The sequence below is a fragment of the Cervus canadensis genome, chromosome X, assembly GCF_019320065.1.
Source record: "Cervus canadensis isolate Bull #8, Minnesota chromosome X, ASM1932006v1, whole genome shotgun sequence".
Taxonomy (NCBI): Eukaryota; Metazoa; Chordata; class Mammalia; order Artiodactyla; family Cervidae; genus Cervus; species Cervus canadensis.
In genome coordinates, this window is record NC_057419.1 from 57,116,978 (window position 1) to 57,131,953 (window position 14,976).

At 38.3% G+C, this 14,976-nt stretch overlaps 1 pseudogene; it reads right to left on the bottom strand.

Annotated features, from left to right (window-relative positions):
- Window positions 1–1,452: 1,452 nt before the first annotated feature.
- Window positions 1,453–2,008, bottom strand: LOC122434606 (annotated as a pseudogene).
- Window positions 2,009–14,976: the final 12,968 nt, after the last annotated feature.

The window sequence follows — 14,976 nt, forward strand, 5'->3', positions numbered from 1 at the left end:
CACAAGCAAGACACAGGCCACATAATACACATGCTCCATTAAGAAAAAAAAATCCTAGAGGAAAACATAGGCAAAATACTCTCTGACGTAAATCACAGCAGCATCCTCTATGACCCACCTCCCAGAGTAATGGAAATAAAAGCAAAAATAAACAAATGGGACCTAATTAAACTTAAAAGCCTTTGCAAAACGAAGGAAACTATAAGCAAAGTGAAAAGACAGCCTTCAGAATGGGAGAAAATAATAGCAAATGAAGCAACTGACAAGGAATTAATCTCAAAAATATACAAGCAATTCCTGCAGCTCAATTCCAGAAAAATAAATGACCCAGTCAAAAAATGGGCCAAAGAACTAAAAAGACATTTCTCCAAAGAAGACATGCAGATGGCTAACAAGCACATGAAAAGATGCTCAACATGACTCATTATCAGAGAAATGCAAATAGAAACCACAATGAGGTACCATCTCACGCTGGTCAGAATGGCTGCTATCCAAAAATCTACAAACAATAAATGCTGGAGAGGGTGTGGAGAAAAGGGAACCCTCTTACACCGTTGGTGAGAATGCAAACTAGTACAGCCACGATGGAGAACAGTGTGGAGATTCCTTAAAAAACTGGAAATAGAACTGCCATATGACCCAGCAATCCCACTGCTGGGCATATACACCGAGGAAACCAGAATCGAAAAAGACATGTGTACCCCAGTGTTCATCACAGCACTGTTTATAATAGCCAGGACATGGAAGCAACCTAGATGTCCATCAGCAGATGAATGGATAAGAAAGCTGTGATACATATACACAATGGAATATTACTCAGCCATTAAAAAGAATACGTTTGAATCAGTTCTAATGAGGTGGATGAAACTGGAGCCTATTATACAGAGTGAAGTAAGCCAGAAAGAAAAACACCAATACAGTATATTAACACATATATATGGAATTTAGAAAGATGGTAACAATAATGCTACATGCGAGACAGCAAAAGAGACACAGATGAATAGAACAGTCTTTTGGACTCTGTGGGAGAAGGCGAGGGTGTGATGATTTGTGGTAATAACATTGAAACATGTATATTATCATATGTGAAACAGACTGCCAGTCCAGGTTCGATGTATGAGACAGGGTGCTCAGGGCTGGTGCACTGGGATGACCCAGAGGGATGGGGTGGGGAGGGAGGTGGGAGGGGGGTTCAGGATGAGGAACACATGTAAACCTATGGCTGATTCATGTCAATGTATGGCAAAAACCACTACAATATTGTAAAGTAATTAGCCTCCTACTAAAATAAATATTTTTTTAAAGAAAGAATTAACACCAAAAATATAAAGACAATTCGGAATCTTGGACAACTGTTCTCTTGTAACTACTTTAGCTTCTAAGAGCAGTTATTGTCCAAAGCTGGAAGAACTTAAGTCTTCTCAGATGAACATGTGAATGAATGGAGGGAGGTAGACAAAAAATAAAATTTAAAAAGATGAGGTCTAAAAGGGGAGCAGTCAGATAGGAAAAAAAAAGGAACAATAATTTATAAGTTTATTACAGCTATAATGCAGGTTATTCTGACTTTAAGGTAGCATCACATGGCATACTGCTGACTCCATTCCTGAGATATTCTGTTGTACTTATCTCTGTTTTATAGATCTGTGCAATTTCTGGCACTAGGGGGTCATCTGGGTTTGAATCACATAGCAGTGAACAAATGGATAAAAGAACTTTAGAAATAGTTAAAGCAGGAGACCATTGTGATTTTAGAATATCAAGACAAATGCTGCCATTACTTTAATATTTGGATGATAAATTCTTGTTGTAAATGCAACCTTAGGTGGTTTGAAAGGGTAGTCTGAAGGAAAATGAATTGTCAAAAATACACCGCCTTGAAATGGCTGTTATTAGGTCCTATAATCATGGCTTGCAAGTGAAATGTATCATCTCCAAATGGACCTGCATGTGCTACAGGGTCACGGGCCAAATCACTAAGTTCCTTATTAATCCATTTCAGTACCATAGTCTGTGCCATAGTCTGTCTCCTCACTATCTCAGTGCATGCTCAAAGGTCCTGCCAAAACCCTTGATTATACCAGCAGCTGGGAAGGATTGTCTCTTGCTCTCCCATCGGTTCTGCCAGACACAGGCACTTGGTATTAAGGAGGTGGAACTCGCGAGAATCTCAAAGTTGGTTAACAGGAGCTGTCGCGTTGCAATGACTAAAGGGCAATTTTGTGCATTCCGATAGGGGCCCGTCTCCTTTCTTCAGTTTTATTATAGTAATTGAGGAAAATATTAAACTTTTTTCTCAAAAAGTAGCCTTTAAAAACATGAGCAAATATCAAATCTGACTTTTGAAAAAATATATTTCATAATGCTATCTCTTTTATGCTCCTCTTAATTTTTTTCACCACCACTCCAGCCTTTTCAAACACACACCGTATATAGTCTTATTCTTTAGGAAACATTTATAGACAGGAAGCTGGAAAATAAAACCAATAAATCTAATCCTGTCTACCATCTATTTTCATAAATAAAGTTTTATTGGAACACAGCCACATACCATCAGTTACATGTATCTATAGTTACTTTTGCTACAAAGACAACTGAGCAGTTGTGACTAAGGCCATATAGCCTACACAGCTTAAAATATTTACTATTTGCTCATTTTAAAAGCTTTTCAGGCCTATTATAGAACACTGAGATATTGTTAAGTCTTCTGTATCTCTAAGAATATCCTTTGTAAATGATTTTATATTGCATAATTTTATTGGGCTGCCTGTTTTCTTTTAAAAATTTTAATAGCACATCACAATGTAAGAAAAACTGAAGAACTAAACTTTAAGAACTATGCTAATGCCTACCTAAGATTTGTTTTAAGAATTAAACAAATATGAAATGTCTAGAGCATAAAGGTTAGATTATCGTAAATCTAGAGATAAAATCAGGTCTTCCACTGGAGATGAATTTAGATTGTAAATGGGTAAGTCACCCTTGTAGGATCTTTAAGGATTATTCCAACATGGTAGTGAAAACTATACTCATAAGAGTATAAAAATAAATGATTTATTACATACAGGTTCTACAAAAGAGATGTATGGCACATCACACAGGATTTGAGAGGAGTGCCAAAGTAAAGAACTCGACTTAGCAGATAGGGAGCTGAGAGAGAGAGTAAATACTGCTGGGCAAGTGCCTTTAAGGGTCGAGGTGGAGTATGAAAGCAAAAGGCATGAGAAAATTTCACTGGTGTATTTATATGTCCTGAGATCATAGACAGGGGAGGGCAAAAAGGGGAACTTGTAGCTAGAAACAGTTTTGGTGCACCCGAACATCTAGAAGTGTTCACAGCCCAATGCTGAGGAATCAAGATAATGTGAAGTTTTTAAAATGTACAATATGAAATTACACTTTGGAAAAACAATTTCATAGTAAGAAAGAAATACAGAAGAGGTCTAGGCCTACCTACCTAGAGCTTCCATTTAGATTTACTTGGCAATGTGACTGGGTGCTGAAAGTGGATGACCTGTGTTACAGGGAGAAAAAAAAAATCATTCAAGGCACTTATTAAGGACAGTAAGGCAGAGCCGTCGAGATAAGTATCAGGGCCACTGCCAATGGGTTCTTGCGGTGGGGGAGAAAATAAAGCAAGGAAAATTGAGAAGGTATAACTGAGAAGTGAGTTAGGGAGTCTACGGATGGAAAATTACTAAGAGAAAACATCAGGTGTAAGGGGATAGTCTGGTTAAACTGACCTAACAGAATTCTTAGTGAAGACAGGTGAGGATGCTATCACCTGAGGGACAGTGGAGGATGAGGGACCCAATTAGATATGAATGGGGATCAGATATCAAGAATGGGGGAATTCTAATTAATCTTGCTAATCTTGCTTACTGCAATCTTTCTAACATTGACAATGCAGAGACAAACACAGAAGTCCAAAAGTCAGGGCCTAATAGGGAAGAAAGTCTGGAGAATCGGCGTAGAGTTTGGTGAAGGATTTTTGTCAGTCCCTGTTCTTGTTCAAAGAAAGAAAATACATCCTTCTTTGCTCTGAACAATATAACTCCATTTCTTATAAGTTGTCTTTTCTTCATTAAGGGTTACCTGACCTCAGATATGCAGATGACACCACCCTCATGGCAGAAAGTGAAGAAGAACTAAAGAGCCTCTTGATGAAAGTGAAAGAGGAGAGTGAAAAAGTTGGCTTAAAGCTCAGCATTAGAATACTAAGATCATGACATCCGGTCCCATCACTTCATGGCAAATAGATGGGGAAACAGTGGAAACAGTGGCTGAATTATTTTTCTGGGCTCCAAAATCACTGCAGATGGTGATTGCAGCCATGAAATTAAAAGACACATATTCCTTGGAAGGAAAGTTATGACCAACCTAGACAGCATATTAAAAAGCAGAGACATTACTTTGTCAACAAAGGTCCGTCTAGTCAAGGCTATGGTTTTTCCAGTGGTCATGTATGGATGTGAGAGTTGGACTATAAAGAAAGCTGAGTGCCAAAGAATCGATGCTTTTGAACTGTGGTGTTGGAGAAGACTCTTGAGAATCCCTTGGACTGCAAGGAGATCCAACCAGTCCATCCTAAAGGAGATCAGTCCTGGGTGTTTATTGGAAGGACTGATGTTGAAGCTGAAGCCACCTGATGCAGAGAACTGACTCATTTGAAAAGACCCTGATGCTGGGAAAGATTGAGGGCAGGAGGAGAAGGGGACGACAGAGGATGAGATGGTTGGATGGCATCACCAACTCAGCGGACATGGGTTTGGGTGGACTCCGGGAGTTGGTGATGGACAGGGAGGCCTGGCGTGCTGCGGTTCATGGGGATGCGAAGAGTCAGACATGACTGAGCGACTGAACTGAACTGAATAATTTACTGCAACTTGGTAGTAGAGGTGTTTGCTGGATGGTTCAGTTAGGTATTTAGTGAAGGGATAGTCTATGAAAACAAAACCAAAGTTTAAGAGTTGAAAACCTAGTTGCTCAGTCCAGAAGGTAGACTATACAGAATATTTCTAGACTTGAGATGAAAGCATGTTTTGATGATAGAGTTAAGAATGGCAGTGACATTCTGGTAAATTTCTTGATTTGCAGTTTGAATTTCTTTGGTAATGGCAGAGATATCAGTGTTGTTGTCATAATTTTTTGTAGAAGCAGAGCTTGGAACTCTCTAACTTCAGTTCAAATGAGCTTCTTTAGGTGGTTCTCATAAGTGTCTAAATGGGCACGTTTCAGTTATCAGTGGTGCTAAGTCAAAAAGATGGAGAAAATATGGAAATGTTAGTTTAGTGAGTTGTAGGCCAATGTAGGAATAAACCAGAAGAATTGAGAACCCATAAGGGCGTGATATAGTTTTACAACTGAAACAAAATTTCTCTATACAGTGACCTCACTTTTGACTTTGTTTATAGAATAAGTTGTCTCATTAAATTTAGCCTGATTATTTGCATAAGGCAGAAAGCAAAGAAGAACTAAAGAGCCTCTTCTTGAAATTGAAAGAGGAGAGTGAAAAAGTTGGCTTAAAACTCAACATTCAGAAAACTAAGATCATGGCATCCAGTCCCACCACTTTATGGCAAATATATTTGGAAGCAATGGAAACAGCAAGAGACTTTATATTTTTGGGCTCCAAAATCACTGCAGATGGTGACCGAAGCCATGAAATTAAAAGACGCTTACTCCTTGGAAGAAAAGCTATGACCAACCTAGACAGCATATTACAAAGCAGAGATGTTACTTTGTCAACAGGGGTCCATCTGGTCAAAGCTATCGTTTTTTTTTTCAGTTGTAATGTATGGATGTGAGAGGTGGACTATAAAGAAAGCTGAGTGCCAAAGAATTGATGCTTTTGAACTGTGGTGTTGGAGAAGACTCTTGAGAGTTCCTTGGACAGCAACAAGATCTGACCAGTCCATCCTAAAGGAAATCAGTCCTGAATGTTCACTGGAAGAACTGATGCTGAGGCTGAAACTCCAATACTTTGGCCACCTGATGCATATAACTGACTCATTGGAAAAGACCCTGATGCTGGGAAAGATTGAAGGCAGGAGGGGAAGGGGACGACAGAGGATGAGATGATTGGATGGCATCACCGATTCAATGGACATGAGTTTGGTCAGGTTCTGGGAGTTGGTGATGGACAGGGAGGCCTGGCATGCTGCAGTCCATGGTGTTGCAGAGTTGGACATGACTGAGCGACCGAACTGAACTGAATTTGCATAAGTGCAGCAAGAATGGTAATTGATAACATAAGCCCTTTTGAGTTTGCTTTACTGGAGCATTTATAAAGAATCTCAAATTAGCCTTTTAAAAAGCCTCTTGATGGTAGGAAGCCAAGCCAAGAATATAACACCAGATTTCATCTTCATTACCTGTAGATTTGAGTGAATTCTCTCATCTTCAGTACCTATAGATTTGAGTGAGTTCTTCTCTTCTTGAAGTTTCCCACATACCTTGTGTTTCCTATATCTTTCCAGAAGCGACATTCCTTACTCACCTATAAGACTGTGAATGCTAATTCAAGAGTCATTGGTTCCATAATATCAATCTTGATTCCTTAAAACTGTCTAGTCATATCTAATTCTATTCACCATTCTCAAATATCACATTTTAGTGAAAGTTTTGTAATATAAACAATGTTTCCAATTATGTACTGTTACAAGGAGAACTGTTTTTTCTTGAACTTATACAAATAAATATATTGCCATGAAAATAAGTACACTCAATGAGTTTCTGAATTCTGGAAAGATCAGGTAAGGAGAAAAGATAAATGTATCATTTTATTTGCAAGCATTTTCAGAAAATCGTCAGAGTAAAATAAAAGTTATATTTGGATGACAACAAAGCATTTTAATACATGTCTATGGTTAAACAGAGAAGCCTGGCCGGCTACAGTCAATAGAGTCGCACACAGTCCGACATGACTGAAGTGTATTACCATGCACTCATGCTATGGTTAAATATCTAATGAGAATTCATTAGACAAGAATATTTAGTTCTATTTGACATATTAAGATAAAAACTGGTATCATTACTGAAAAAAATATATAAAGGATAATCATGTATTAAAAGGTGTATGACATATTTCTATGGACTTCATACAATTTCTGAAATATATTTAGTAATAACGTTTACTATATGAGCATAATCTAGGGTAGTTTAAGTTCTCTACTTATTTGAAAATGCTTTTCATGCAATTAAATATATCAAATAAACCCAATTACGTCTTAATTTACTTTTTTCTCCTTACAAGATGAAAGAACAAGCCCTCCAAGATTTTTCAGGGGACTTCTGGGAAATCTTAAAGTCAATTTGAGAAGAAGAAAATTTCTTTTAGCTTTTCCTTTGGAGAGGTTATCAAAAAAGTCAAACGATTTGAACATCTGATTAAATTGGTTCACATATCACTATGAAACAAAAGCTCCATTCTGTTAAGAAATCTAGAACATGATAAATGTTAGCATAAGGTGGAGGAAATTATTCTGTTCAAACTAAGACTATTTCCTAAGCAGTTTGTTTGAAAGGTAAAGAAAAATCTTTTACAATCTATTAAGAAAAGACAAATAATCCAATAAAAGAGTCATTCTACTTTTGTATCAGTACACTTTTGATATTAAGGCTCATTTAAAAGCATATAAATCAATGCATTCAAATATTAAAACAGCACCACACATAAAATTCCACAACCAAGTTTCCTTTTTCCATAAGCTTTGTATAATTTTAAAAAATCCGTCATGATTTTCCTCTATAGTTTCCTTTTTCTTATTCTGGAAGAAGAAATCATGCTAGTTAAGAATAAAACTACATTCTTGTGGAAAATCAAGGTGGCAGAGAAGTAGAAGGACATGGAGTGCATCTCTCTCCACGGATGCATCAGGAATACATCTATGGGTGTAACAGCTCTCTCAGAACACCAGCTGAACACTAGCAGAAGACTTTGGTCACCAGTAGGAACTATAATGGTTCTTGTATAACTGGGTAGGAAGAAAGAAAGAAGAGGAGAAGAAGTATAACAAAACCTGAACCCCGTAGGGGGGCATGCTGAAGGAGAGGGGAGATTCCCACATCAGGGGAAGCCCCCTCACCAATGTGGAAATCAGTTGATCAGGACAGAAAGGAAACTTTTGAAGTTGTTGGAGGATGGTGAAGTGGCTGATCTGTGGCAGAGGAAACAGAGTGAGAACTATACAGATAGACCATGTTGTGGCCCTATGTGCCATGGACTGGGGTGTGTGTCTACCAGAGCACACAGTGGTTGGGAGCTGGATTGTGGGGATTAGAGACCAAAGCCAGGGTAAAGACTGCTTTTGGTTGTGGCAACCTGAAGGGACATGAGGGAGGAAATTCACACTGGGGAATACCTATGGAGGAAAACCAGACTGCCAGGGAAGCAGGGTGCTACTGCTGAGTAACATGCAGGGGGTGAGCCACCTGCATTTGTAGCCTTCTTTCCTTATACCAGCACCTGCTGCTGAGCAACAGAAAAAGGCTGGCCAGGGCTGGCCCTCATGCACCTGCCATATGGTGCTAGAAAATGCTCCCGGTAGGGCCATATCTCTTGCACCTGTGGCCACTGGCTTTCCTGCACACCTAGCACACAGAGGCTCTTGCAATTTAAGCAGCCATGCCACCTCTGTACCCTGTCCTCACCAGGGCAGACCCAATTGCTCCAGGGCAGCCTCAGGAGAAGAGTCTCATGGATGACACAAATACAAAGGTGAGGATAAAATCACACCTTAGCCCTAGTGGTGAGGTGACTGAGGAAGAGGATAGAAAGTCTTTCCATCAGCTGCACAAGCTGCATATTAAATCTCTGTAGTCAATCAGTAGACCCTGCATCTATGGAATATCTGAATGGACAATGAGTGATCCCCAAAATGAAATAGTCTAGTTATGGCAACTGTGGACCTTGGGGGCAAGCACACATAGGAGTTGGACCAGGCCAGAGTCTGAGCTGTCCCTACAGGTCCCACAGCAAGTCCAGAGACCAGCCTAGAGGCACTGGAGGGCCTCCTGTGGAGGCAAAGGTGATGGGCTGTGGCTTAAGGTGGGGGCAAAGAAACTGATAACTGAGACACTAGGAAAACATTATTATTACTGTTGCTTTTATTAAGCTTTAATTCATTCTGTTGTTTGGTTCTGTTTTGTTTCTTTCTTTTTGTTTATTATTTTTATTCAGTCTTTTGGGGTTTAAATTTTTTTTTTTTAATATTTCTACTTTTACTTTACCTTTCTGTTATTCTGTGAAGTATTTCTTTGTTTTTAATTTCTTTACATTTCCATTTTTATTTGCTTTCTGTTATTCTCCCTTTTAAAAATCATCTTTGTCTGGTTTGTTTTCTTTACTTTATTCTTCAATTTTTACTTTGCTTTGACTTTGTTTTCTGCTTTTGCTAGTTTTGTTTTCAATGGTATGATTTCATTTGCAGCTTTTTTGTCTGGTTGATTGTTCTCTTGTTTCTCTCCTTTGGTTCTGTTTTTGTTTCTTGTGTGTGTGTGTGTGTTTCTGTGGTTTTGTTTTTGCTTGTTTGATTTTGATTTTACCGTTTGGGTTTTTTTTTTTTTTTTTTTTGCCTTTTCTTCTTTTTCCTCTTTAATCCCCTTTATTGCTGTGATGAGAGACCTGTGGTGTCTGGGTACCAAAGTGGAAGTCAGGCCCGAGTCTCTGGGGTGGGAGAATTAAGTTGAGGATGCTGGGCTGCTAGGAAATTCCCAGCCTCAGAGAATTTAATCAGCAAAAGTTTTCACAGAGGCCTCCATCTGAATCCATGACTTGGCTCTACCCAACTGTCTGTAGCCCCAGTGCTGCACACCTCATGCCAAACAATAAGAAAGACAGGAACACACCCCACCCATAAGCAAATAGGCTGCCTATAGCACAAAGATCACAGACACCCCAAAATGCACCTCCTGACATGGCCCTGCCCATCAGAAGGAAAAGACTCAGCTCCACCCACCACAACACAGGCACCAGTGCCTACCACCACGAAGCCTCCACAAGTCACTTGACCAACCTCACCCACTGGGGGCAGGGACAACAAGCAAGAGGAATTATGACCCTGCAGCCTGGGAAAAGGAAACCTCAAACACAGTAAGCTAGACAAAGTGAGAAGACAGAGAAATATCTCACAGACAAAGGAGCAAGGTAAAACCCTACAAGACCAAATAAACAAAGAGTAAATACGCAATCTATGTGAAAAAGAATTCATGGTAATGATAGTAAAGATGATCCAAAATCTCAAAAACAGAATGAAAAAATAAAGAAATTGTTTAAAAGGACCTAGAAAAACTAAAGAACATATAGTGCTGAACAACACAATAATTGAAATAAAAAAGATACTAGTAGGAATCAATAACAAAATACTTGAGGCAGAAGAATGGGTAAGCAAAGTGAAAGTTGGAATGGTGGAAATAACTGTTGAGGAGGAGAATAAAAAAAGAAAGGTGAGAAAAATTGAGGACAGACTTAGAGACCTCTGGGACAAAATTAAATTCACCAACACTTGAATTATAGGGGTCTAACACAATAAACTGTGGAAAATTCTGAAAGAGATGGGAATACCAGACCACCTGACCTGCCTCTTGCGAAACCTGTATGCAGGTCAGGAAGCAACAGTTAGGACTGGACATGGAACAACAGACTGGTTCTAAATAGGAAAAGGAGAACGCCAAGGCTGTATATTGTCACCCTGCTTATTTAATTTATATGCAGAGTACATCATGAGAAACGCTGGGCTGGAAGAAGCACAAACTGGAATCAAGATTGCCAGTAGAAATATCAATAACCTCAGATAATGCAGATGACACCACCCTTATGGCAGAGAGTGAAGAGCAACTAAAAAGCCTCTTGATGAAAGTGAAAGAGGAGAGTGAAAAAGTTGGCTTAAAGCTCAACATTCAGAAAACTAAGACCATGGCATCTGGTCCCATCACCTCATGGGAAATACATGGGGAGACAGTGGAAACAGTGTCAGACTTTATTTTTGGGGGGCTCCAAAATCACTACAGATGGTGATTGCAGACATGAAATTAAAAGACGCTTACTCCTTGGAAGGAAGGTTATGACCAACCTAGATAGCATATTAAAAAGCAGAGACATTAGTTTGCCAACAAAGGTCCATCTGGTCAAGGCTATGGTTTTTCCAGTGGTCATGTATGGACGTGAGAGTTGGACTCTGAGGAAAGCTGAGCACCGAAAAATTGATGCTTTTGAACTGTGGCGTTGGAGAAGACTCTTGAGAGTCCCTTGGACTGCAAGGAGATCCAACCAGTCCATCCTAAAGGAGATCAGTCCTGGGTGTTTATTGGAAGGACTGATGCTGAAGCTGAAACTCCAGTACTTTGGCCACATCATGCGAAGAGTTGACTCATAGGAAAAGACCCTGATGCTGGGAGGGATTGGGGGCAGGAGAAGGGGACGACAGAGGATGAGATGGCTGGATGGTATCACCTACTAGATGGACATGAGTTTGTGTAAACTCCGGGAGTTTGTGATGGACAGGGAGGCCTGGTGTGCTGCGATTCATGGGGTCGCAAAGAGTCGGACACAACTGAGTGACTGAACTGAACTGAACTGAACAAGAAGAAGATGAAGTGTCTGAGAAAATACTTGAAAAGATTATAGCCAAAGACTTCCCTAACATAGGAAAGCAAATAGTAGATCCAGTCCAGGAAGTACAGAGTCTCATTCAGAATAAACAGAATAAGAATAAACACAAGGAGAAGATACAAATAAGATGATACAAATTTGTATCTTATTTTTGGATACAAAAGTAAGACCTATATATATGCTGTCCATAAGAGACCCACTTCAGATCTAGGGACACAAACAGACTGAAAATGAGGGGATGGAATGAGATATTCCATGTAAATGGAAATTAAAAAAAGACAGTGTAGATATTCTCATATCAGACAAAATAGACTTTAAAATAAAGTCTATTACAAGAGACAAGAAAGAACATTACCTAATAATCAAGGGATCAATTCAAGAAAACAATTATAAATGCACCCAACATAAGTGCACATCAATACATAGGCAAAGGTTAACTGTCATAAAAGGGGAAATTGATAGTAACACAGTAATAGTGGGGGACATTAAAACCCCACTTACACCAATGGACTGATCATCCAGAAAGAAAATTAATAAAGAAACTCAAGCCTTAAAGCACATTATACCAGATGGACTTAACTGATATTTATAGAATATTCCATCCAAAAGCAGCAAATACTTTTCTTATGTGCACACTGAACATTCTCCAGGATAGAGCACGCCTTGGGTCACAAATCAAAGCTCAATAAGTTTATGAAAATTTAAATCATATCAAGCATTCTTTTCCAACTACAATGCTATGAAATTAGATATCAATTACAGGTTAAATAATGTAAAAAACAGAAACACATGGAGGATAACCAATACAATACTAAATAACCAAGAAATTACTGAAGAAATCAAAGAGGAAATAAAAATTACATAAAAACAAATGACAATGAAAACTCAGCCATGCAAATCCCATGCAATGCAACAAAAGCAGTTTTAAGAGGGAAGTTTATAGCAATACAGTTTTACCTCAAAAAAATCCCCCAATCTCAAATAATCAACCTAACCTTACAACCTAAAGCAATTAGAAAAACAAGAACAAGCAAAACCTAAAGCCAGTAGAAGGAAAGAAATCATAAAGATCAGAGCATAAATAAATGAAAAAGAAATAAGAAACAGTAGCAAAGATCAATAAAACTAAATGCTGGTTCTTTGAGAAGAGAAACAAAACTGATAAACAATTAGCCAGACTCATCAAAAACAGGGAGAAGACTCAAATCAATAAAATTAGAAATGAAAAAGGAGAAGTTACAACAGACAACACAGAAATGCAAAGGATCATAAGAGGGTATTATGAACACCTATATGCCAGTCCTCGAATAAATGGACAAACTCTTAGAAAAGTACATTTCAGGACTAAACCAGGAAGGAAAAGAAATTATGAACAGACAAATCAGATGTAATGAAGTTGATACTAGAATTTAAAATTTTCCAGAAAAAGAAAGCTGAGAACCAGATGACTTCACAGGTGAATTCTATTAAACATTTAGTGAAGAGCTGTCACCTGTCCTTCTCAGACTCATCCAAAAAAAAAAAAAAAATGAAAGGAACACTCCCAAGCTCATTCTACAAGGTTCTGATCATGCTAATACCAAAACCAGAAAAAGAACTCAGGAAAAAAAAAAAAAAAAACAGGCCAATATCACTGATGAACATAGATGCAAAAATTCTTAAAAAATACTAGCAAGTAGGATCCAATAAGATATTAAGATAACATACACCATTATCAAGTGGGGTTCATCACAGGGATGCAGGATTCTTTACTACATGCAAATTAATCACTGCAATATACCATATTAACAAATTGAAGGATAAAAGCTATATGATCATCTCAATAGATGCAGGGAATGCTTTTAAAAAAATCAACACTCATTTCTGACTTAAAAAAAAAAAAAAACCACTCCAGAAAGTGGGCAGAGAGGGGAACATACCACAGTCTAATAAAGGTCATATATGAGAAACCCAAAACAAACATTATTCTCAATGGGTGAAAAACCGAAAGCATTTCCTCTAATATCAGGAACAAGACAAGGATGCCCACTCTCACCACTATTATTCAACATAATTTTGGTTGTTCTTGCCACAGCAATCAGAGCAGAAAAAGAAATAAAATGGATCTATTTTGGAGAAGAATAAGTAAAACTGTCACTGTTTGCAGATGATGATACTATACATAGAAAATCCTAAAGATGCTACCAGAAAACTACTAGAATTCATGAATGAATTCAGTAAAGTTGTAGGATACAAAATTAATATACAGCAATCTCTTACTTTCCTATACACTAACAATGAAAGATCAGAAGTTAACGAAACAATTCCCTTTATCTTTACAACAAAAAGAATCGTATACCTAGGAAGAAACCTATGAAAAGAGGGAAAAGAAGTAAGCAGAAAACTGTAAGACTGATGAAAGAAATCAAAGACAACACTAACAACAGATGGAGAGATATATCATCATTGTGAAAATGACTATACTACTCAAAGCAATCTATAGATTCAAGGCAAGCTGTATCAAATTACCAATGACATTTTTCACAGAACTGGAACAAAAAAGTTTACAGTTTGTAATGAAACACTAAACACCCCAAATAGCCAAAGCAATCTTGAGAAAGAAAAATAGAGCTGGAGTAATTAGGCCCCCTGACTTCAGCTTATAATATAAAACTACAGTAATCAAGATAGTATGACACTGGCACAAAAAGAGAAACACAGCTCAGTTGAACAGGATAGAAAGTCCAGAAATAAACTCACACATCTATGGTCAGCTTACCTTTAACTGAGCGGGTTAAAGCTTAGGCAGTCCAGGGCCCATTAAGGAGGAGGTGAACATTCTCCCTCATGCGTTCCTCAAGTCTTGTGCAACAATGCATCTTACCCAAGAACTGGTCTTTTCTTTAGTAGCTAATGATCACACAGCACACAGTGTCTTACTATGGAAATGCTTTTCTTAAATTCTATGTGAACAATTATAATTGTAACAAATCTTGCCTGAGAGCCTGTTTCTCAGTAATAATACACCTGGCCCAGAAACACATTGCCTGGAACATGTTCCTTCTGGCTGGCTAGTCTTTTACTGAAGTTATCTCAGGACATATGCCTTGGGAAAGGGTCTAATGAAACTTGTACAGCCTTGAACTGTTCTTATCTATTCTCAACAGTCAGTTGAAAAGGATATAATACCCTGCTTAAACTAGTGAGGCAGGTACTCTCTTACCCCCTCCCAGTGCCTTTTGCTGAAGGCTTTCTCTATCCTTTTCACACTAGTAAAACTTTGCTACACAAAGTCCTGAGTGACTGAGATGGTGTCTTTTGGGTCCCAGAGTGAAATTTTCTCCTTCAGAGACCATGAACATTGGCACTGTTCTCCATAAGCTATC